The 23,148-nt window shown below is 41.0% G+C and overlaps 1 protein-coding gene across 4 annotated transcripts in view; it reads left to right on the forward strand.

Annotated features, from left to right (window-relative positions):
- Pip5k1b (phosphatidylinositol-4-phosphate 5-kinase type 1 beta) overlaps positions 1-23,148 on the forward strand; it is a 265,421-nt gene that overhangs the window by 93,459 nt on the left and 148,814 nt on the right. For 2 of the 4 annotated variants that reach the window (XM_040746216.1, XM_040746229.1), the window contains exon 2: positions 19,576-19,662. The gene's annotated coding sequence lies outside the window, so the exon portion shown is untranslated. Of the gene's footprint in view, positions 1-4,169; positions 4,371-6,632; positions 6,749-19,575; positions 19,663-23,148 lie in introns of those variants that run through there. The other 2 variants (XM_040746219.1, XM_040746220.1) reach the window with 2 other exon arrangements.

Here is a 23,148-nt window from a genome sequence, read left to right on the forward strand (position 1 = left end):
CTTGTCATATGAAGAATGATGGCAGGAGCAAAGGAGAGGGGCCCAAGTTAGGGCTGCTATGTTTGTCTAGTCAAGACCCGTTGGTTCCTAGATTGAGGGTAGCAGCTGAAATGAAGAGGAAAAGATGGTTTTGAAGGTTCTTGGGACATAGGGAAAGGCATTCTGAAAGGGAAGAAAAGAGTCTAGATTAACTCTTAGCTCGCTGACCTGGATGAGATGGAAACCTCAGAGGGCCAGCAGGACAAAGGTATGTGAGTTTTGTTTAAGGCTTTAAGATGCCTTATGTCTAACAGGCTTGTGAGGGTTCCAAAGGGAAGTGTGTCTCTGGAGCATGAGTTGCTAAGAGAAGGTCTAAAATCTAGTTAAAATTATGTGTGATTCCAGGAGGGTGGCTCATGCCTGTAAGCTTGACACTGGGGAGCTTGGGGCAAGAGGATATTGAGTTCAAGACTCTCCTTGGTGCTTAACAAGTCGGAGGCTAACAGACCCACCTAGCAAGAAGAGAGAAGAATTGCATGTGAGATAACCAGCCCTCCCATTGACACGTAGGCTTTGTTTGCAAAGACACTTGAGTGAAATGTAATACATTTATTTTGTCAAGGTGGTAAAATATTTGTCACTGAAAACTACAAAATAATAGTAAAAGAAAGGAAAGGCTATATAAAGGAATGGAAATGTACCCTGTGTTCAAAGGTTAAAAGTTAGCATTATTTAGATGTCCATATCATCCATTTTATAGAAATGAAAATATCCTAAAAAACTACAGAATGCTTCAGCTATGCAAAACAATTTTTAAAAAATAATGAAGGCATCACACTTACTAGTTTCAAAGTATATTACATACTATTGTAATCAAAGCAGCATAGTGCTGCCATAAAAGCAGTAAATATAGAGTCCCAAGAAATGAAATTAAGAGGCCAGAAACAAACCCAGGTATACATCATCAGCTGGTCCTCAGCTACAATGCAGGAAGTTCACACGAGCAAAGGAGTTTCATTCAACAATTTGCACCAGGGAACCTGGGTGTCTGTATGCAAAGTAACAAAACTTACATTATACACAGAAAGCAACTCAATGTAAAGACTTAATAAAATGCCAGAAACTATAAAAATCCTAATAGAAAGCACAAGAGAAAAGAATCAAGAAATAGTCCTAGCAATTAATTACTGAATATGGCTAAAAAATAGAAAAAGGACAGGAAGCAGAAGCAAAAATAAATAAAAGAACAACATCAGATTCAGAAGCTTTTGTGTATTGAAGGAAACCATCATAAGCACACAAGGGGAGCCTACAGCATGGGGGTGGGGTGGGAGGAACCCTTGCCAAGCATGCTTGATAATGGGATTTAGAGCTAAAATGAGTATGGAAAGCCTACAAATCAGTAGCAAGAGAAAAGATAACCTAGTTTTTAAAATAGGCAAAACATGCTTGCTCATGTGAGTTCTGATGAAATGGGTGAAGATACTTCTGCATGGCAAGTCGTCAGCTAGAACCTGCAGATTTGTGACTAAGTTCTTCCTTACCTCCAAACTGTAGGAATTGACATGGTTTTATAGTAAGATTATAAAGTTATACCTGTGGTTATAATATGCCACATGAAATAAAGAGATTACATCAGGGTGGACTGAGTTTCATGGAAAAGATACAAGTAAAAATCCAAAAATTATTTTTCAGTTAAGGATCACTTTGCTTTGAACTTGGAAATATATCACTGCAGGGTCATAAGAGGTCATTTTCTATGCCAAAGAATTTGAGATCTTAGCAAAAGCAACAGGAAGCTACTGCAGGATTTCAGAGAAAAATGAGGTAAACAGATTAACACGATGGAAAAGTCACCATAGCATAGCTGTCCCAGACAGGCAGACTAACTAGGGGGTCTATGGGAATCCTCTATGCAAGAATTACTCAGTCTCTACCAAGAGAGTAGCAGGAAAATGCAGAGAAAGTTTGGGTTAAAGAGTATTTTAAAATATGGATTGGAAAAACATTGATTCATCAGATGGTGCATTGTGATGGCTTTTGGCTTTTGGCTTGGAAGACTTACTGGGTGTCTGCAATAGCATTCTCCAAGTTGGGTAGAATATGACTAGCTGGAATTGGAGCACAATTGGTTTGTCACACCTGCATGACACATAGGAACCCTGAAAGCAACTGTGACTATAAAGGTTAAGCTCTGGAAAGGTCTGGCTGGGTTCAAGAGTTATTTTTTTTCTTTCTATTTTTTATTTAAATTAGAAACAAGCTTGCTTCACATGTCAATCCCAGCTTGCCCTCCCTCCCCCCAGGCCCTCCAACCCCCCACCCAATCCAGTCATCTCAAATAGATTATGGCTGAACCTGTTGGTAGTGGAGATTACACAGAGGGGAGTGGTCAGGGGAAGGAAGGGGAGACTCCAGAAAGCCTGGGGAACATGAATATTTGAGAAGCACCTGAAAGAGAGAACTTGCCAAAGAGATGAGAACACTTGCCAAGTGTTTGAGAAAATGAGGGATGGTTGAACATAAATAGTCCTTGTTGTATCCTCTCTCAAGCCATAGAAGAAGATGGAAAACATATGACAAGTGTCCAAGACGCCTACGCTAACAAATCTTGTCTGTAAGTCTCCTCAGACTTAAACATCAGTGCCACAATGACTGAGAATGCCAACCCTCAAAATGGAGGTGGGGGGGGTGACACCAAGGTAATGTTAGTAAAGAATGTGAGGAAAGGAGGTTTGGGGTAGACAAAGGGCAGCATTGACTATAACTAAGCGAAAGTTGACCCCTCGGTGCAAGAGGACTGGCCATTTAACAGTTCAATCGAAATTTGAGAGCCTGAATGGCATGTGAGTGCCATTACTTCAGAGAACTCCGGGAGGTACTGAATGAAGGAAGCAAGCAACAGGAGTCTACTTGCTTACTTGGGGTTACCTTGAGACGGCAGCTTGCTGTTCTTCTGTCAGTTAGTGGGGTGGGGGGGGGGGGGGGTAAAGTGACGACAAGAAAATCCATTAGCTTTGGGGATTTTGACCTTACACATGAGGGGAATGAGACAAGGTTGCAGCTTAAAAGGAGGATTAGCACAAAGAAAGCTTTGGAGCAAGGGGTAAGGATCCCCAGGCAAGAGGTAAAAGCCCATGTCCTCTGGTTGAAAAGCCCTCTGAGAGGAAGAGGTTCAAGACCATGGCAAAATCATGACCAAGGGTAGAAGACTCAAACATGTGTGTTAGGGAACGTGTGTGTTAGGGGACGTGTGTGTTAGGGGACGTGTGTGTTAGGGAACGTGTGTGTTAGGGGACGTGTGTGTCAGTTTTGTGTTGCAGTGGCAAAATGACCTGAACTAAACAACTAAAAGGCTCAGTTCCAGAAGTTTCAGTACGTGGCCTGCTTGCCCCATTGTTGTAGGGCCAGGTAGCATAGGCTAGAGCAAAGCAGCTGACTTCATGGTGGCCAGGAAGCAGAAAGCCAGGAAGCCAAGGACAAGATATTCTTCAAAGTTATGCTCCCTGGGACTTACTTCCTCCACTTTGTACTTTCCATCACCTCCCAATAATGCCATTATATTACAAAACCATCAAGTGATTCACTCATCCATTGGTTAGAACTGAGCCCTCAGGATCTAATCACCTTTCAATGCTTGGATCCACCAACGGGAGGCTGAGTCTTCAATATCTGAGCCTTTGGGAGTAGGGCTCACCATAGCTACCATGACAGAACACACAAAGTTGTGAGAAGAGAGACCACGGACCCAAAAGAATGGGCGTGGTACATGTGATACATGGTACATGGGTGTTCCCCAGATGGACAGGGGAACAAACAAAAGGCCATCATTCCTCTGTGAAGCAGGAACAGGGTACAGACTATTGTCGTGCAGGAGACTTGAGATAAACGGAGTGTTCCGTGGCCAGCCTGGCGGACTGACCAGCTAGAGCACTTTGAACCACTGCATTCCCCGCCACGACACTAACATTGTGATATTTGACAAGTCGTTTAGCCTCTTAATCGCCTCTGTGTTCCCTGTCACCAAGCATTGAGCTGTAACTTTGAGTTACTGGAGGAATTCCATGAGTTAATTCATGTCATATTTATTAGAATGCCTGGCACACGAGAGTGCTTCATGTGTATTATTGCTTGGAACCATCATTGTTGGTAGAACTGAGGGTGACTGCATTCTGGGGTGAACCAAGCACCTAGGTAAATGGGAGTGTGTTGACCAGGGGAGGGTGAGCTTGGCAAAGAAGTGTCTTGTTCTGCTGGGAAGCCATCAGAGGAGAGAGGCACTCAAGATGGACACACCAGGTCCTGGAGAAGCTGGTTCAAAGAACACAAACATTGGAGGCACAGGCAAGAGGCCTGTAAGAACCTGCTAGTGTCTAAAGGAGTGAGCCCTTGTGAGTACTTACAGGAAGCCTACGAAGCCAGAGTGCTTCCTTTGGGTATAAGCCCTTTGCCCTGAGTGGGCAGTGTAACAGAGGGAATGGCCAAGTGGCGCATGATACCGTGCTGTACAGAGCCTCAGGTGTTTTGGGGGCCTCTTGTAGCTGAGGGTTTAGAAGCTGAGCAGTGTTGGGATCACTGTTGCCCTCTGTTCTCCATGTGAGAGCAGCTACGACTAGTAATGATGCCGGTGTGGAGTAAATGCTGCCTGCTGGTGACACAGCTGAGCTGTCTACGGTGGGCGCTCCTCACAACCCAGGCAAAGAGCACAGCTCTCTTTCCTGCTCTCAGACGATGGTACGGTGGCACAGATATGGAGCTGTCTGGCCAGGCCATGTAGCTGGGGGGTGGGAGTGCTGCCATTAAAGCTGGCAGTGTAGGTTCACAAACTGTTTCTATTCACCCAGTTACCATAACGTGCCTTTTTAGAATTAGCTGGGCAGACAAGGAGCTAACGTGGAGTTTAGGGTGGTGACAGGGTCATACCATCTCATGGAGAGTGTCCTGCAAAGAGCTCCAAAGAATGGGGTGGATGCAATATAGAAATATGAGGCCCTCCCAACCCAGCATCTAGCTAGGGAGAATGGCTTGACTTAGCACTGCTGGAAGATCATGAGGCTCTGTCTGTCTGCCTAGAGTCTATTAAATTCCCTAGTCGAGACCTCTGCTTTCCTGTAATCCTATCGAGCTCTGCCTCTGTGTGACCTGACAAAACCAGAGCCTGTACCACTCAAAATCCCCAGCCATGCTGGGTGGTGGTCGTGCACACCTTTGACCCCAGCACTCTGGAGGCTGAGGCAGGTGGATCTCTGTGAGTTCGAGGCCAGCCTGGTCTACAGAGCAAGTGCCAGGATAGGCTACAAAGCTACACAGAGAAACCCTGTCTCAAAAAAAAAAAAACAAAAAAAAAAAAACAAAAAACAAAACCAGCCTCTGTTGTGGAGGTTCTGTAGAAATACAGATCCACTGGCTTAGCCTAAGTGGAATGCCCCTCCTCCGCTCATCAGCCAGATTGGGCTGGCAAGAGTTGCCTCTGGGCAGAGGGAAAGAATCCCTCAGGACTCCTATAACCTTCAGGAGTTAATGAAGCTTGAAAACCTAGACACTTTTGACTGAACCCCAAACTTCCCAGCCCCAGATAGAACCCAGATGCTGAGCTGTTTCCACTGCCCATTCTACATGGGGTTACTTCCCTTTCATCTTCAGCTGGATTCAGAGCCTTTGGGTTTCACAGAAACACTGCGGCAGAAGTTTCCAGCCACATTCCAAATCTGTTCTTCCATTACATATTTTCTACTCTTGAGCCAAGTTTTTAGAGATATACTTTATGTGTGGTGTAGGTGGCTGCTTCCCAAGGCCATCTAGTCTGCAACTGACCATTTGCTCAGTTTGGTCTACCCTGAAGGTCAAGGTCAGGCCCTTTCCTGCCCCTAATGGCTCTTTTTAAGATGCTCTGATATCTAGACCTCTGTCACCTCCCTTCCCTCCAGACCTCCTTGTTTTGCCTCTTTTGAGCTTTCATTCTTCCATTCAGTCACTGGCTCATTGACTCATTTGGCTCCCAACAAGTCTTAAACCTACAGAGAGCCAAGCACATGTCAAACGTTCTGTAGAATTTCAATATTCAGTGATTAGTAACTGATTTATGATCTGTTGGCCTTGATTTTTTTGGCTTTGAATTTTTATTGCATTTTTTATGCCATTACTTATAAGCCCTCTGACTGTGATGATTGAATACTTGTTAGAGGCAAAGCCAAATGAAAGCATTAACTCCTAATCTTGCTAAAGACACCCTCATTATTACTGTGCTTGTGTTTTGACTTCTCATTTGGGTACCTTGACGACAGGACCGTCTACTCTTTCTTATAATCCCCAGTGTGCCTCATGGAAAGGAAGTGAGCAAATGGCTGAGAAAGGTATCTTAAGTCATCATTTTGATACTCTTTTCTTCTCTCTAACTAGATAGTAATTATTTGTGTGTAGTTCAAAATAATTTTGGTATTTCTTGCCTCTTGTGCTGGTTAATTGTATGTCAACTTGACAAACTAGAGTTGAGAGAACCTCAGTTAATAATATGCTCCCAGCAGATTAGACCATTGGCTTGATGCTTGATATAGGAGGCCCTGCCCATTGTGGGCGGTGCTATCCCTAGGTGGGTGGTGCTTCTGCTGCTTTTAGGCTGGTGGTCCAGATGGTACCAGAAAGCAAGCTGAACACCAGGTAAGCAGCACTCTCCCAAGGCTTGTGCTACAGTTCCTGCCTCCAGGCTCCTTCCCTGCCTGAGTTCCGGCCCTGATTTCCCCTACTGATGGATGGAATGTGACCTGGAAGGGTAAGATGAAATAAACCCTTTCCTCCCCAGATTGCTTTTGATCTTGCAGTTTTATCACTGCAATAAAAACTCTGACAGTCAAGAGTATTATTAGACCAGAGCCATGGAAAAACATGAAAAGTTTTCCTGGTTGAGCATTTCCCTCCTGCATATTGTTTCCCTTTCCATAACTAGATTTTCTGTCCTTTCCTGCAAATGTCTTTCAAGGTCTTCCCAATTCCCCTACTGTGTTCTTTCAGACTTCCTGAAAGGCAGAGGCCCTGATGCCTGTCAGAGATTCCTCAGGGTCATTAACCAACTGTCCTTTATAACAATGTTTCTTACCTACAGGAGACCTGTGTTACTTTGGCTTTCCCAAAAGAAGACAAACCCATCCCATAAGTACTTTGTATATTAAAGCAGAACCAAGCATATAACCAAGTTAATGTGTCTTCTAGTCATGACTGGCTTTATCTGCATGTGGTTTATGTCATTGAACAATTTCTGGGGCATGAACATGTCAAATAAAGGTAGGCACAGCTTAGAAGACAAATGAAGATTGAAAGCAAAGTGTAGAGAACAAAAAAATTGAGAACTTACATCGTACCATCAAGATTTGATACTTTGAGTGAGTTAGAGACGGAGAAAGAATTATATGGAAAGAAGTCCAGCTTTTGAGGTTTGCTGTGATTATCTCCCAGTGTGAACAGAAAGATCTTTTTAAATGATATTTTAATGTTAGTAGAGTCCTTTCCCACATGCCAAAAGCATGACTTTATATGTGTTTACTCTCCTAACTGGGTTCTTCCTCCCTCTGGCATGCCTGCCATATATGCACAAACACACTAGGTCTTTGTGTGTTTAGGGTTTAAAAACAAGGAGGGGAATACCCGGCTGTGGTGGTGTTTCCATGAGAGACCGCGTGTGACACTGGTCAGAAGGCAGCACGTGACTCAGAGCTGTTTGTACCAGCAACTTTCTTCTGTCTGTTGCTTGTGGTGAAATGGTTTTGAAAAAAAAAGGCTTATGAATTCTTTTGACATAAACTTTGTTGGGAAAATGAATTACAAGTGGTTCGTTTTATGCCAAGCCTTTTGTTATCACCATTTAGAGCCATTCTGTTTGATCAGTTTGTGGGATCCATTCTGAGGGTTGATGCATGTGTTTTATGAGATAATATAAGAGCCTGTAATTTGTTTTGATTGATCTCCATTTGGATTCAAAGAGAGCAGGTGCTGTCATTTGGAATTGGTTTTGACAGTGGCTCAGTTATATAAATATTAGAAATACAGGCTGAAGCTTAATTTAAATTATCTTTCTCCACAAGAATAGAAGAGATTTATATTGAATATTAGACCCTGGTTCTATTTTTACAACTTCTCATATAAACGTGTAACATACCATATATATGGACACATATACATATATATGTATATGTGGTTTCCATTGTGCAGATATATAGTATGCACATCTTCTATACTTTATGAGTTTATGCAAATACTATTTTCTTTAAAAATCTGAGAATGTGATTTCTTAGTATAATAAGATGGTTTATTTTTCCTAGTCTGAAGAGTGTAGACATTTCTAACTTTGGAAACTATGTCAAGGGTTATTTTTGGTTTGGCGTGGTTTGGGTGCTTATCTTTACATCTTTGAGAGAATGACCCTTTGCAGTTTCAAATCTTCTTTCCCCTTCCGCATCTTTGTTATCGTTGTTTGAAGCACAGATGCTGTGCTTCTTCTCCAATGCAGTGGGAGGGTTAAGCCAGTACTTCCTTCCCAGCAAGGCTGTATACACTTGCACATAGCTGCCTCTCAACTTGTGTCCTCTGCAAACTGTTCCATTTCTGTGCTCCTCAGATACAGACATGGAACTTTCTATGACCCTCACAGACTGGCCTGACCCAGTTCCTCCTGCAAAACTCCCTAGCAAAGCTCATGCCAAGGTCTGTGAAGAATTGTGCTGGTATTTTCATGGGGATTGCATTGAATCTGTAGATTGCTTTTGGCATGATTGCAATTTTTACTATGTTGATCCCACCTATTCAAGAGCATGGGAGATCTTTCCATTTTTCTGGTAGTATCTTCTTTAATTTCTTTCTTTAAAGACTCAAAGTTCTTGCTATACAGGTTTTTCACTTGTTTGGTTAGCATTACCCCAAGATATTTTGTGGGTTTTGTGACTATTGTAAAGGGTGATGCTTTAATGTTTGAAACAAAGGAACTAACAGAAGTTATGACCCAATTGGGTTTCACAGAGATCTATAGAACATTCCATCCAAACACAAAAGAATATACCTTCCTCTCAGGGCCACATGGAACCTTCTCTAAAATTGACCACATACTCGGCAGCATAGCAAACCTCAACAGGTACAAAAAATTGGAATAACCTCCTGTATCTTCTCAGAACACCATGCTTTAAAGTTAGAATTCAACAACACAAATAGTAGAAACCCTACAAACTCATGGAAATTGATCAGTGTTCAATTACAACATTCCTGGGTCAAAGAAGAAATAAAGAAATTAAAGTCTTCCTAGAATTCAATGAAAATAAAGACACATCATACTAAAACTTATGGGACACTTTGAAAGCAATACTAAGAGGAAAGTTCATAGCATTAAGTGCTCACATGAAGGAACTGGAAAATAGTCACACTAGAAAATTAACAGCACAACTAAAAGCTCTAGAACAAAAAGAAGCAAACTCATTCGGGCTGAAATCAATCAAGTGGAAACAAAGAAAACAGTACAAAAAATCAATGTAACAAAAGTTGGTTCTTTGAGAAAATCAACAAGATAGACAAACCTTTATCCAAACTAACCAAAAGGCAGAGAGAATATGCAAATTAACAAAATCAGAAATGAAAAGAGGGACATAACAATGGACTCTGAGGAAATCCAGAGAATCTTCAGGTCATACTTTGAAAACCTGTGCTCCACAAAATTTGAAAATTTAAAGGAAATATACAATTTTCTAGATAGATATCACGTACCAAAATTAAATCAAGAACAGATAAGCAATTGAAAGAGACCTATAACCCCTAATGAAATAGAAACAGTCATCAAAAGTCTCCCAACCAAAAAAAAAGCCCAGGGCCAGATGGCTTCAGTGCATAATTCTACCAAAAATTCAAAGAAGTGGTAATACCAATACTCCTCAGACTGTTCCACACAATATAAGCAGAAGGGCCATTGCCGAAATCTTTCTATGAAGCTACAATTACGTTGATACCCAAGCCACACAAAGACACAAATAAGAAAGAGAACTACAGACCAATCTCCTTCATGAACATTAATGCAAAAATACTCAATAAAATACTGGCAAATTGAGTCCAAGAACACATCAGAAATATCACCCACCATGATCAAGTAGACTTCATCCCAGGGATACAGAGATGGTTCAACATACGAAAATCTGTCAATGTAATCCACCATATAAACAAACTGCAAAAGAAAAACCACATGATCATCTCACTAGATGATGAAAAGCCTTGGACAAAATCCAACACCCCTTCATGTTATCCCTGGGGAGATCAGGGATAACAGGAACATACTTTAACATAATAAAAGCAATATACAGTAAACCAACAGCCAACATCAAATTAAATGGAGAGAAACTCAACACAATTCCTCTAAAATCAGGAACAAGACAAGGCTGTCCACTCTCTCCAAATCTCTTCAATATTGTACTTGAAGTTCTAGCTAGAGTAATAAGAAAACAAAAGAAGATCAAGGGGATACAAATTGAAAAGGAAGAAGCCAACCTTTCACTATTTGCAGATGATATGATAGTTTACATAAGTGACCCAAAAAACCCTACCCAGGAACAGCTGATGAACACCTTGGCAGGATACAAGACTGACTCAAAAAAATCAGTAGCCCTGGTATATACAGATGATAAATGGGCTGAGAAAGAAATCAGAGAAACTTCCTAGGTGTTTAGTGAGCTGTTTTGTTAATGAGACCAGGCAGGGCTTAAACTTAGTATATCTCACTTCTGGTGTCTGTTTATTGACCTACTTGGATAATTAGCCACGTTTCCTCTTCATTTGACCTTGCCTTAGACTCATCTATGGCAGATTAAAAAGACTGAAATATGTGAACCTAGCTGGGTATCTGGGGCTGTAGGCTTCCTGCTGAAGTCCTCTAACATGGCCCCTAGGGATAATATAGCATCTAAAGCATTCCGTGGCTATAGTGTTTTAAACAGCTTCCCTACCACCTTGGAAATTAAGAATGCCCTCAAGGTTAAGACTCACTACGTGAAATAATTATGTAAACTAATATTGTAGGCCAACCTTTAGTTTCATTTACAAATTCAAAACTGCAGCATAATATGTATTAGTCTTCTAGTTGCTTTATTTAAGGAGTATAAGGTGGGGTGTTACCACATTGGAAAGAACATTGGATTTGAAGTCAGATGGCTCTGAGTCAGGTCTTACCTCCCCCACCTCTAAGCTGGACTGCAGACAAACTGTCCAGAGTCATAGACTCAGTCTTCCTGTCACACTTAAGCTCAGTGAGGCCAGAGGTAGAGCTCGGCAGCTTTTGGATATGATCCATTGAAGCTCTTACCCAGTTCCTAGAGTCACAAAAACTGAGGATCTTTTGCCAGCCACTCACAGTCCACCTTTCCATTCAAAACCAGGATGCTTAGACTCCTAGTGTCACATCTACCTTCTCACTTTCATTTCCATTTCCATCATGGTCTTTGTCTGACACGGGCATGCATGTCCTCAGCCATTCCTCATTCTTGATCAGTTCTGTATGACGGGGAATTCATCTGCCTAGCTCAGGTACTCTATGGGATCAGGTGTTTTTAGCAGGTGGTCCTTAGGAACCTCAGCTGTTGTTTAGCTTCTGCATTCTGCCAGATAATAGGTTTTCTGTACCCCGATAATCTGTTTGTCCACCGATGCAGTAAGCCAGGTCAAGCTGAATCGAAAAAGCCAAAGAACAGGTTTATTTGGGCAAAGCAACTCCCTGGTGAGTTCTCTGGTCCCAGAGATCGAGGTAGGAGAAGTCACACACCCAAACTAAAGCATGGAACTTACATAGCCTGTAGACGAGGGGTGATGATGTGCCTGCCACAAGCTGGGCTTATGCCCAAGTATGGTCAAAAGCTGACTGCTTTAGGCAGCTCAGGGGAGGAGCTGCCGAGAATGCAGAACTGGACTTTTGGTGCCTTTTTTCTTGGTAATTCTCTGAGAGGGTGGGGTTTGGAGAGAGGAGGGGGGCTTTCTGGATCATGCAGGATTGAGGGAGTGAGTAGAAGGTTCCAGCAGAACACTCTATCTTAGCCAAACTGCTGAGAAGCTACTGCAGTCCATGTCTCAACCCCATGATATTATTCAGGCCTCAGCAGACACCTCTGCTATTGACCCTTTCCCTTTGAGCCTCTGTCCCTGAAAGCAACAATGACTTCCTGTTGATACCCATCCATCTCTGACTTTCTTTAACCTCTACCTCTTGCTTATCATTTTTTTTAAAGACAGAGTGTCCCTCTACAGCCCTGGTTAGCCTGGAACTCACTATATAGACCAAGTTGGTATTGAACTCACAGAGATTCTGCTGCTTCTGCTTCCTAAGTGCTAGGATTAAAGGCATGCACCAACACGCAACCCTTGCTTAGCTTTTCAACTCATCCAACACTTTGATACCCATTTCCACGCATTAAATTCCTTCTCTTTACTCCATGTGGTTCTGATTTATCTAGTAGCCTCTGATGACACTCTTGAAGTGATCAGTTGTCTGTAATTCCTTTACTAATTATAGAGGTTACATAGCTGCCACGCCTTTAAGACTCTGCATGGGTAGTAACAAGTCACTTGCTTTTGTGTGTGGCCAAAGAATTTGAGTTTTCAAAAATTCCTACAACAAACCTACACTGAAGTAGAGGATCCTTGAGGTATACATGGGGAGCATCAGTAGGCTCATTCACCATCCAAAGGCTTCCCTTTTACAAATCAGCCTTCCAACAAGAGTACTTGCCCTAAGAAAGTTAAAATTACTGTATCCCATCCATGTTATGAAACAGTCTATTCCAAGTATCAAAATAGCACACTAGGTCCTAAAGAGACATCCCAGCTGTTGAAAACCTATATGACTCTTGCAGAGGACCTGATTCCCATCACCACATCCAGGATATCCAATGCCTTCTGTGGGCAACTTCAATTCATGTGCATATATCTCCACATAGATGCATGCATACATGTAATTAAAAGTAAAAATAAATTCTAAAACAATAGCAAAGCTAAATTGAGGAATGCTGAGAAGCTGTTTGCAATATCAAGTGAAATAATGTGTGTGACATCATTCCATATGTCATCGTAACTTCTTAAATGAAAATCTCAAAATGTCTGAAGCAGTTTGTCAATAAAGTTTAGTCCTTTTTTAATTAAAAAAATGAAAATCTCAGTCATTAGGCATGATGGCATACACTGGTAAACCTAGCACTTGGTAGTCTGAGGCAAGACGATCACTTGAGTTTGTGGTCAGATTGGTACCATATTCTCTATTAATTTTTTAGTTTAAAAAGATAGTATAAATAATTTATCTTTTCTGTATACAGAGGATATATGTGTGTCAGTGCAAAAGGGTGCAGGTGCATGTTAGTGTATATGCTGTGAAGCCAGAGGTCAACCTCAGCTGTTCCTCGGGATCCAACTATCCAGCTTTTTGAGACAGTCTCTTATGGTCCCTGGATTACCAATTCCACTGTGCTGACTGGCCAGTGAGCTCCAGAGCTCAACCTGCTAGCCTCTGTAGCATTAGGATTAGAAGCATGTGCCACCCGCCATGTCTGGCATTTTACATGGGTGAGGGGGTCAAAGTCCTTGTACTCATACAAAAGGTATTTTACCAACTGAGCCTTCTCCCCAGCTCCTAATTATTTGTTCTTTAAGGGAACAGGATGCAGATAGTACACACCAGAAATACAGGTAAATAATCAAATTCACAAACAACAACCGGCCCTCTCATTTCCTGGCTTGTGCCATGATAACCAGCTTCCTATCTCAATATCTGACTATATGATAGTAGAAGATGGCTCTGTTTAATGTCAGAAACTTTTTTTAAATGAGTTTTAACTTGGAATCATGGGTCAGATTGCATTGCGACACATTTCCTAAGGAGATTATTTCCTTAATTGTCCATTGGATTTTCTACATTCTATGCCCCGGCAGATACTATGACTATAACCCTGTCCGATTCTTATCAAAGGGTTGATTGTGAAGAGTGCCATTCACAGAGGTCTGCCTGGAGGATATGCAGTCTGCTCTTCACTGAGAGAGTCTACATTTTCCTCACAGTTTGTGTCAGATCATCAAATAGCTGCCAACTGACATCTCCACATATTAGTTTCTTGTCAGTTTCACTTTACCAGGGAAGATGAATGAAAAACAAAAGCTTGGTCATCGGGGCATTTGGAACTGTGTGTTGAAAAGAAAACACACAACTTTCCAAATGCAAAAGAGAAGTCAGCCCCAAAACAGCTTCATGAGGCTCTACCATGAAAGTGCTTGCCTATAAATGAGGGACAAAGTAGAGACAAAAGAAAAGGATAGCGAGCGAAGATCCCTCTACTGCCCAAAAGATGTACTCATGAGGATGAAGCAAAGATATTTCTACACGTAGAGTGAGTCAGGGTGAGTCTATGTGCTGCTCCTGGAGGAATTACTAGAAGTATTCCCATCAAATGAGAACTGAACCAAAAGCATCAGGATAGGGGAGACGAAGAACCAAGGAAAGTGGCAAGCAGTAGGCCTAATCAAATGTGCTAGGTATGTTCTGCTTTGCTTTGACAAATTACTGGACGAAAGCAATCCAGGGAAGGGAGGGTTGACTTTGCCTCACAGTTCAAGGGGATACAGTTCATAATGCAGGGAAGGCATGGAGGCAGGAATATGGGCAGATGGTCACTGTATCCAGAGAGCCAAGACTGATGAATCCTGGTGTTCAGCTTAATTTCTCCCTTCTCCTTTGTGTTCAGTCCAAATCCCTCCCCATAGGATGGTATTGCACACATTCAGGATGCATCTTCCCTCCACAGTTAAACCACTCCAGAATCTTTTACAGGCTCTTACGGTGTATCTTCTAGATGATTCTAACTCCAGGCAAGTTGACAATAATGATCAACTGTCACAATTTGCGGTCAAGTCTAAATGGTGAAGATGGGACTGTGAGCTGTCAGTCATTAAGGCTCCTTGAAGCAGAAGTGGCACTGACTCTGAGAAAGTGTGTGATAGAAGGCATAGAGTGGGGAGTGAGAATGAAAAACACCCCTAATGCGCCTCTCTGAGGCTAAGGAAGAGAAAAGAGAGGTTACAGGTTGGCTTCTCTAGAAGCAGGTGTTGTAACTGAGTTTGGGGTAACTGTTGTGAGAATTGTGCTAACTTCAAGTGCTTATGCACGTGATCTCAAGTGAGGATGAGATTGTTTGGTTAGACTCTAAGCAAGAATGGTTCAGGAAATAAGGATAATGTCATGTGTGTAGACAGGGACACCTGGTGAATATGCTGTGGGGTTAAAGAGGCCAAGACTGGAGTTATGAAGTATAAGCCAAAGAATGCAAAGATGGATGACCACCACCAAAAGTTAGGGAGGGTTGGTGAATGGGTCTACCCAAAGTCTCAGAGAGATCATGGCAAAGAATGCAGGATGACCACCACCAAAAGTTAGGGAGGGTTGATGAACGGGTCTACCCAAAGTCTCAGAGAGATCATGGCCCCTCGAGAGCCTTGGTTTTGAACTTTCAGCCTTGAAAACTGGAAAAACAAGTTGGTCACATTAAGCCTATGGGACTCTGATTTAAAAAAAAAAACCCAAGGAAGCTAAAAAAAGCTATGAGGAAGCACAAGACCAAATCCCATGAAGAAACCACAGAGCCTGTGCTGACTGGTGAGGAAGAGTCTTGTCATCTGACCCCAGAAAGGGCTGCCCCAAGGAGGTCATGACCGCCCCAACGAGGTTATGACCTAGGGTGAATGACTCCCTGCAGAGGCTAACCCAGAAGGTGCTAGCTGTGAACTGAGATGTTTGTTCACACACACACCACACACACACCACACACACCACACACACACCACACACCACACACACACACACAACACACACATACACACACACACACACACACTGCCATGCTGACAGTTGTTTCTTCTTGGAAGAAGATCTGATTGGTAAATCTTTGCCTGGGTATCAGGGCCATATATAGTCATTTTGTTTTTATTGGAAAAAAAACGTTGGGGCTATAACTCAGTGGTAAAGTGCTTATCCACTATGGTAAATGCTTTGGGTTTATTGGGAAAAAACGTTGGGGCTATAACTCAGTGGTAAAGTGCTTATCCACTATGGTAAATGCTTTAGGTTTCATCCCCAGCATTGCAACACCAAAGAAAGATTTTTTAAATTGATTTAAAGTAGAAAGATAACTATGAACAAGTATATATGGAAGCTTTAAATTAGCAGGAAGAAAAAAGGAATTGAATTATAAACTTGATAAATCAGCAAACAAATGAGAAACAATACAGTAACTAGTATAATTAATCATAAGGACATATGTTGTAAGCAAGCCAAAATATAATTTTTCAAAACAGGTATGATTTTTTGGTTTTTCGAGGCAGGGTTTCTCTGTATTTGTTTTGGAGGCTGTCCTGGAACTTGCTCTGGAGACCAGGCTGTCCTCGAACTCACAGAGATACCTCCTGCCTCTGCCTCCCAAGTGCTGGGATTAAAGGCCAGATATGTTTTATATCTCCTTTAAAATAGAAAATTCAGATTAAAAAATATAGAAGTACATTTTAAGCTATTTATAAGAAATGCTAGTAAAAACAAACTGTAGCCAGGTGTTGGTGGAGCACACCTTTAATCCCAGCACTTGGAAGGCAGAGGCAGGCACATCTCTGAGTTGGAGGCCAGCCTGGTCTACAGAGCAAGTGCCAGGATAGGATCCAAAGTTACACAGAGAAACCGTGTCTCAAAAAACAAAAAACAAAACAAAACTGTAGATTCGGTGGGAGCAGACTCAATTTGGTGTTTTGGTTATTTGGTGTATGGTAAAATTTAAAATAGCAAATGTGGGGATGTTGCTCAGTGGTAGAGTGCTTACCCACCATGCATCAGGCGCAAGGTTTGATCCCCAACAAAAAGGGGACACTGGGGAGAAAGTAAGCCCTCCCGTTTAACCAGGTATGTGTGGAGATGCTTATGTATAGTCCCAGCACCTGGGAGGCTGAGAAGCAGGAGGATCATGAATTCAAGGAATAGCAAGGTCCTGTGTCAGTTACTCGTGTTTATCTAGCCCTGCATGTGATCCTCAGGGCCACTGATTTCCCAACTGCTCCTTTTTTTCTTCATGCTACTTCCCAATCTCCTTCATAACAAGATTTTAATCCGACCCCTTGAACTGGTAGAAGTAGCTTCAATCTGATGCATTCAAAAGGAACTGGTGGCTTCAAAAAAGACATCTTGTAGAATGCCTTCCATTGCATTGTTAGGACTTTTGCTTTTCCTGTTAATAATTCCTCCTTGGGCAAGAGAGGTAGCTTGGCAGCAGAGCACTTGTTTAGCATATTCAAGGTTCTGGATTCAATCGCTAGTACTGGCAAAGCTATTTCTTCTCTTTGGGGTTTAAAACTTAGATAAAATCATTTTGTTACTGATATCCCCATTAAGAGTTTGCTTGTCTTTTAATGTCTGTCAGGCAGCCCAGACTGGCCTCCACTTTTATATGTGTGACAAATGAAGGAGGGCCTGGGATCTATAGGCCACCAGAGTGGCAGACACAAGGAAGGGCACGGGATGGGTGCTTCCTGATTCAGACAAAAAGACCAGCTTCATCATCACACCATCGCCATGGCTGACTCAGCCTCGCTGGCTTTGGTGGCTGCTAAAACTGAATCCTCAGTCAGCCTTCTTTTTAGAGAAATGATTTAAAAAATCACTGGAAATGTGTGTCTGGTGATGAAGTTACAGCTTCTTTGGCTTTGGTCAGGTAAAGCCAAGTTGTGAGGAACTCCCTTTGGCCACTTTGGAAAATCAAGATGAAATACTCAAATATCCATAAAATTCATTATTGGAACCTAGGCTGAAACATTAGCAAATAGCATGGGATTTAATTGTTCTTAACCACTTATGACCAATCCTGTTTTTCCTAAGTCTGAGTAAATAGAGCTTGGGGATATGTTCTTGCTTTATGGAATTGCATACAACTGTTCATGACCAAGTTGATATGCTAATTATGATTTGGAGTAATTTTGGGTTTCAGGATAACATAAGAACTGTAACTTCTAAAAAATATACAGCAAAAGCTCTCATTTTACTTTTAAATACATTTAGGAATTATTCTGTTGAAAAGTTTTCCTTGAAGGAACTAGAAAAAACAGAATGCCAGTAGTTGACAGTAATTGATATTGTAAACCTAATTGTCTTTATGAGTTCTCATGTAGTTACTGAGAATCTGATCTGAGATCTTTTTTAATCTTCAAAATTTTGCATGTCATGCCATCAGAAATGATTTTTTCTTATATAAATATATATGTATATATATATCAGAATGTGGGGGAAAGAAACTGAACACAAGCCTAGTTTTAAGTAAAAATAATTTTAGTTGAATTTCCTCCTTCAAAAAGCGGGGTCTTAAAGTCATACTATGATAAAAAAAAATAAATGGTATTTCCTGAGCTTTTGGGGTGGGTGAGTCAATATAGATATTCCATTTAGGATGTCCACAGTCATTTAATATCTACTGTATAGTTATTTTTTGCAGCATTATTCTGGTTTTCCATATTTTTATTTAACTTTTTATGCATGTCACTTTCAGTTCCCTCTCCCTCCTCTCTTCCCCCATCCCTCAATCCTTCCAACCCCTCACCCCCACTCCATCCCCCCTCCGCTCCCTGTACAGTTATTTTTAGACAGGAAGATGCACATACATATAATATATATGTATGTATAGTGTGTATATATATATCAGTACTGCTAAGAGCAAATAGAAGTGTGTATGTGTGTGTGTGTGTGAGTGCTCGCGCACACACATATGCTTAAGCAACAAGCTTGGGGGGGATTTGTTTACAGCAGTGCAACAAATTGTTGATGTTGATTATCTCTAGGGGTATATGAATATAAGACCAATTTATTTTTATGTTATACCTGCCCATGGTTTAAAAGTTGAATGTGATCAAGGCATGATGACTTGTGCCTGTAATTTCTGATACTCAGGAAGCTGAGGTAGGAATATTGCTAATTCAAGGATACCTGGAAAATTTAGCAAGATCTTGCCTGGGCATGCAATAAAAAGGTATGGGGGTATAGTTCCATGGTAAAGTGTTTGCCTGGGTTCAATCTCTAGTGCTGAAAAAAAATGGTAACAATGAACTTATATCTATTCTATGTTAAATATAGTTATAGCCAAAACGTTTGTGGAAGTATTATTTGGAGTATAACATCTAAGCAACTCTGATAAAAATCAGTCAATTATCATATAACTACTGCTGGAAGATTATTCACATGTTAAGAAAGGAATCCTGTATAAAAACTAATGTGATATCCAAGGCAGCCTCTGTGGGTTGAGTTACTGCTTATATCTGTTGGAGACTCTGTATCTAGAATCCAATCCTGTTGTCCTTCACTGTTGCAAGCAGGGACTGCAAAGTTAAATTGAACACTACAGTTCATTTAGTATATATTGGGTCCTGTGGTTTATTCTCTTGTCACCCTCTTTATTTATTCCCTTATGTGCACCCCCTTTCTGAAGTCTCACTACTCAACCTAGAGCCACACCTGATCCTTTGGGGAAAGAGGAAGTGAGGCTATCACTTAATACTGACCAGTGATCTCTTTTCTAACAGGAACCTGGGGGGACAAAAGCAGTGTCAACAATGAATAGGCCACCCGTCACTACCAACTACAGATGACTTGCCATTTTATTTACAAAGGTAAGGAAATGTATTCTGTATCCCTATTCCTGAAAGATGCTCTTTACAGCACTGAGTTTTTCTACTGTATCTTTATTTACCTACCTAGTTCATGACATTTAACTTTGACCATATCAAATTTCAAACAAACATCAAGCAAACAAGACACAAGCTTTGAATGTCTATCTGTATGTGGAGGGACAAAGCATGACAGGGGAGGAAAATGCCATGAATTATGATGCATGGCTAATTTTTAATCACCTTAGAATTCTCCTTAATTTTAAACAAATACTCTACAGCAAAATATTAAAAAGAATTCTGAATTCATTTGTAATCATCTTTAGGTTGATCACAAGCACTTCTCAGACTATCTTCTCTCCTTTCTTTTAAAGAAATAGAATGATTATAATGTCATCATTGGCTTACACACTTGCAAGTACATATTGTACCCAGTGCAGAATCATAACAAGCCTAAGTAAGGGCAGATAGTAACCCCACTGTGCCCAGTTTAATAGTCCTTTTTAATTTGCTGCTGTGGCCCTTAGTGTTGTCATCCTGGGAGGTCTGGTGTCTCCAGGGATATTGACCTCTGGACATACCTGTGGGAGATCATCTTGATTGCATCTACCGACTGGCCATTGTGGGTGAGAGTTTTTGTGTTCCCTGAGCAATGGTTCTGAACTGTATAAAAGAGAGTGAGTGGAAAACAGGCAAGGAAATCATTGCTTTCTCTGCTTGCCAGAGACATAGTGTGAGTAACTGCTTCGAGCTCCTGGGTGTTGATTTCCCCACACTGGTGAACTGTACTTTGAGCTGGACCTTTCTCGCTTAAGTGGCTTTGGTCATAGTGTTCTATCGCAGCAACAGGGAGAGAAAACAATAGCAACTTTTATCTCAGTTGACCCTTTAGGGGTGAAGAAGGGGGAATATCAATAAATATTGATCAGTGATTTTGTTTCTAACACTACCCCCAGGGTGGGGGGCACAAGCACTATCAACAGTGAATAGGACACCCATCACTACCATGACCCTCCCTTACCTTTTTTGTGCTTCTCAAAAGGAATTTAAATGACTTGAGTAAACTGGTATAGTTTCCACCTCCTCTTCCCTACTGTCAAGTAAGGACTGATTCACAAAGTAAAGAGGTACTCTTTGAGACTACCTGCTCACTGCCCTTCATTTGTCAATTAGTCCATTTCCCAGAGGTTGTTTCTCAACTCCCCACAGAGTGGCTGTTGAAGTGTTACCATTTGCAAAGCCTAGGGTCTGAGAAGTGCAGCTGCTTGCGTAGCGTGCTTCAGGGAGGTCCTTCTACTCTTTGCTCTAGGTTGGATTTTTATCCTGAGCTGGTATTACTAAGTCTTTCAAGCATTTTAATCTTCCTAGCATTTTATTCAGAACCCATCAAAGTACTATTCTAGGGATAAAAAGAAATCAGCTCCTCTTTAAACAAATAAAGCATTTTGTGGAACAGGATCTTTGTAGACTCCCTGTTCTAATACGGACAGGTTGAATGGAGTCCCTCTGAGAATAAGAAGGGTAAGAGGGAGGCTGGTTGTGGGAACAGTAGACCTAGTGAGGTGAGTTCATCTAAGTCCATACCTTCATTTTCCTGAATGGCCTTAGTCATGTTGGACACCCGCCATCAGGGGTGAACTCAGTTATTAAGTTCAGGTGTAGAGATATGATTGGCTAATTCTTTAATGCCACAAATACTGAACTTATTAAATCCCAGGATTCAAAGGCTTGTAAGAAAGTCAGATCTGTCTTTCCCTGGGGTATTACATGCCTTTCATGTAATTTAAGATCCTGAAGTATTCTTGGAGTCACTGGTAATTAGCAAAGAGTTCCAAACTGGACAGTGAGCAAAGAGTGAAAGACTTTGGGCATCAACCCTAGATGATATGTCTTCATCAAACCTCTCCTCTCAAGGCTCAGGGATCTAAATGAAAGAAGAGGCAGAAAGACTGTAAGAGCCAGAGGTGGTAAATGGCTCCAAGAAGACAACATCTTCCAGACCCAACAGGACTGGAACACATCTGAACTCACAGACTCTGAGAGCACATATAAGACTCCCATTGGTTCAAACCAGACAGAGTCTCCACATGGAGAGAGAGGGGGTGAATACAAAGTCCACCCTTAACCAAGAAGCTATTTCCAGTTGATTCCTGCTAGGAAGGTGAATATCAGTTTTCTCCAATGGAGTTTCACTGACTATGTCAACCATACTCCAGAGCAGATCCCAAGCCCAGGAGTTCATGTTTGTTTTGATATTCTTTTTTTATTTGCTTGTTTGTTTTAATTTTTGTGGGTTTTTTGTCCTTTTCTTGAGGGGGATGAACATAAAGTTGGTTGAGTAGAGAAGTAAAAAAGACCTGGGAGGAGTTAGGGTAGGAGAAAGGATATGATCAAAATATAAAATATATGAAAATTTTTTAATAATTTAGGAAAGATCCTGAAGTATTGTGGTCCCCTGATGATGTAGGTAACCTCATTTATCACAGAAGTTTTTAATGAATTTGAAGTCAAATATGAATGCCTATTAAATAGTGATTAAAATACATCTTTAAATATCTAATGTCTATCAGTTATAAAAGTGTTTTATCTTAAATGCATTTGAAAAAACTCACAAAGTTAATAGTTTTGCATATGTAGAGCTAAAACCCCTCTGTCAAATTTTTAAAACAGATTAAAAGGCATATAGCAGCATGGGAAAATTCTAATAATGTGCTTAGTAATAAAATAATAGTTCCAAAACTTAGAATTAAATATGAAATCACTAATACTACTGACAATTATAGGTTTAAAAGCCAATAATTTAAATACTAAGACCCTAATAGATAGCTTAACAAAAGTATGGAAAACTCAAAAATAAACACACAAAGAGCTAACAGTAGTGTGGGGAAACTTTAATCTTCACTAGTAATTTTCAAAAATTAAAATTAAAATAAGGAGAGAGTCCTTATTTGACCTATCAAATTATCAAAGATATCTAAATTAGAGTAGTCATTAATGCTCAATAAGACAAGCTCCCACTCGCTACAGATAGGGCTATGAGTGGGAATAGACTTCTTGGAAGGCAATTTACTAGAATATTAGTAAAAGCTTTAAAGTGTTAATACTCTGGTGTGGCTTAGTCATTCTATGAATTGAATCCAAGATAACATTGATATTGGACAAAGACTTAAATAAGCACAGATAATTACTTTATTATTTTCAGAAATAAACATTTTCAGCCACCTCAACTATCCATCAGTATTAGCATTATTAACTAAAGTACTGGTACACAATTGGCTTCACACAGTGATGTCTTTTCATATCTAAAAGAAAATATTCTTTTCCCAGGGAGGATTTTTATCATAAAAATGCATGCTTATTATATCAGTGTTCATTGAAAACACCAAGATGGATACTATCATTTTTCATATTAAAAAGCATATGTCGCCGGGTGGTGGCGCACACCTTTAATCCCAGCACTCGGGAGGCAGAGGCAGGCGGATCTCTGTG

The sequence above is a fragment of the Mesocricetus auratus genome, unplaced genomic scaffold (genome assembly GCF_017639785.1).
Source record: "Mesocricetus auratus isolate SY011 unplaced genomic scaffold, BCM_Maur_2.0 Super-Scaffold_4256, whole genome shotgun sequence".
NCBI classification, from domain to species: Eukaryota; Metazoa; Chordata; class Mammalia; order Rodentia; family Cricetidae; genus Mesocricetus; species Mesocricetus auratus.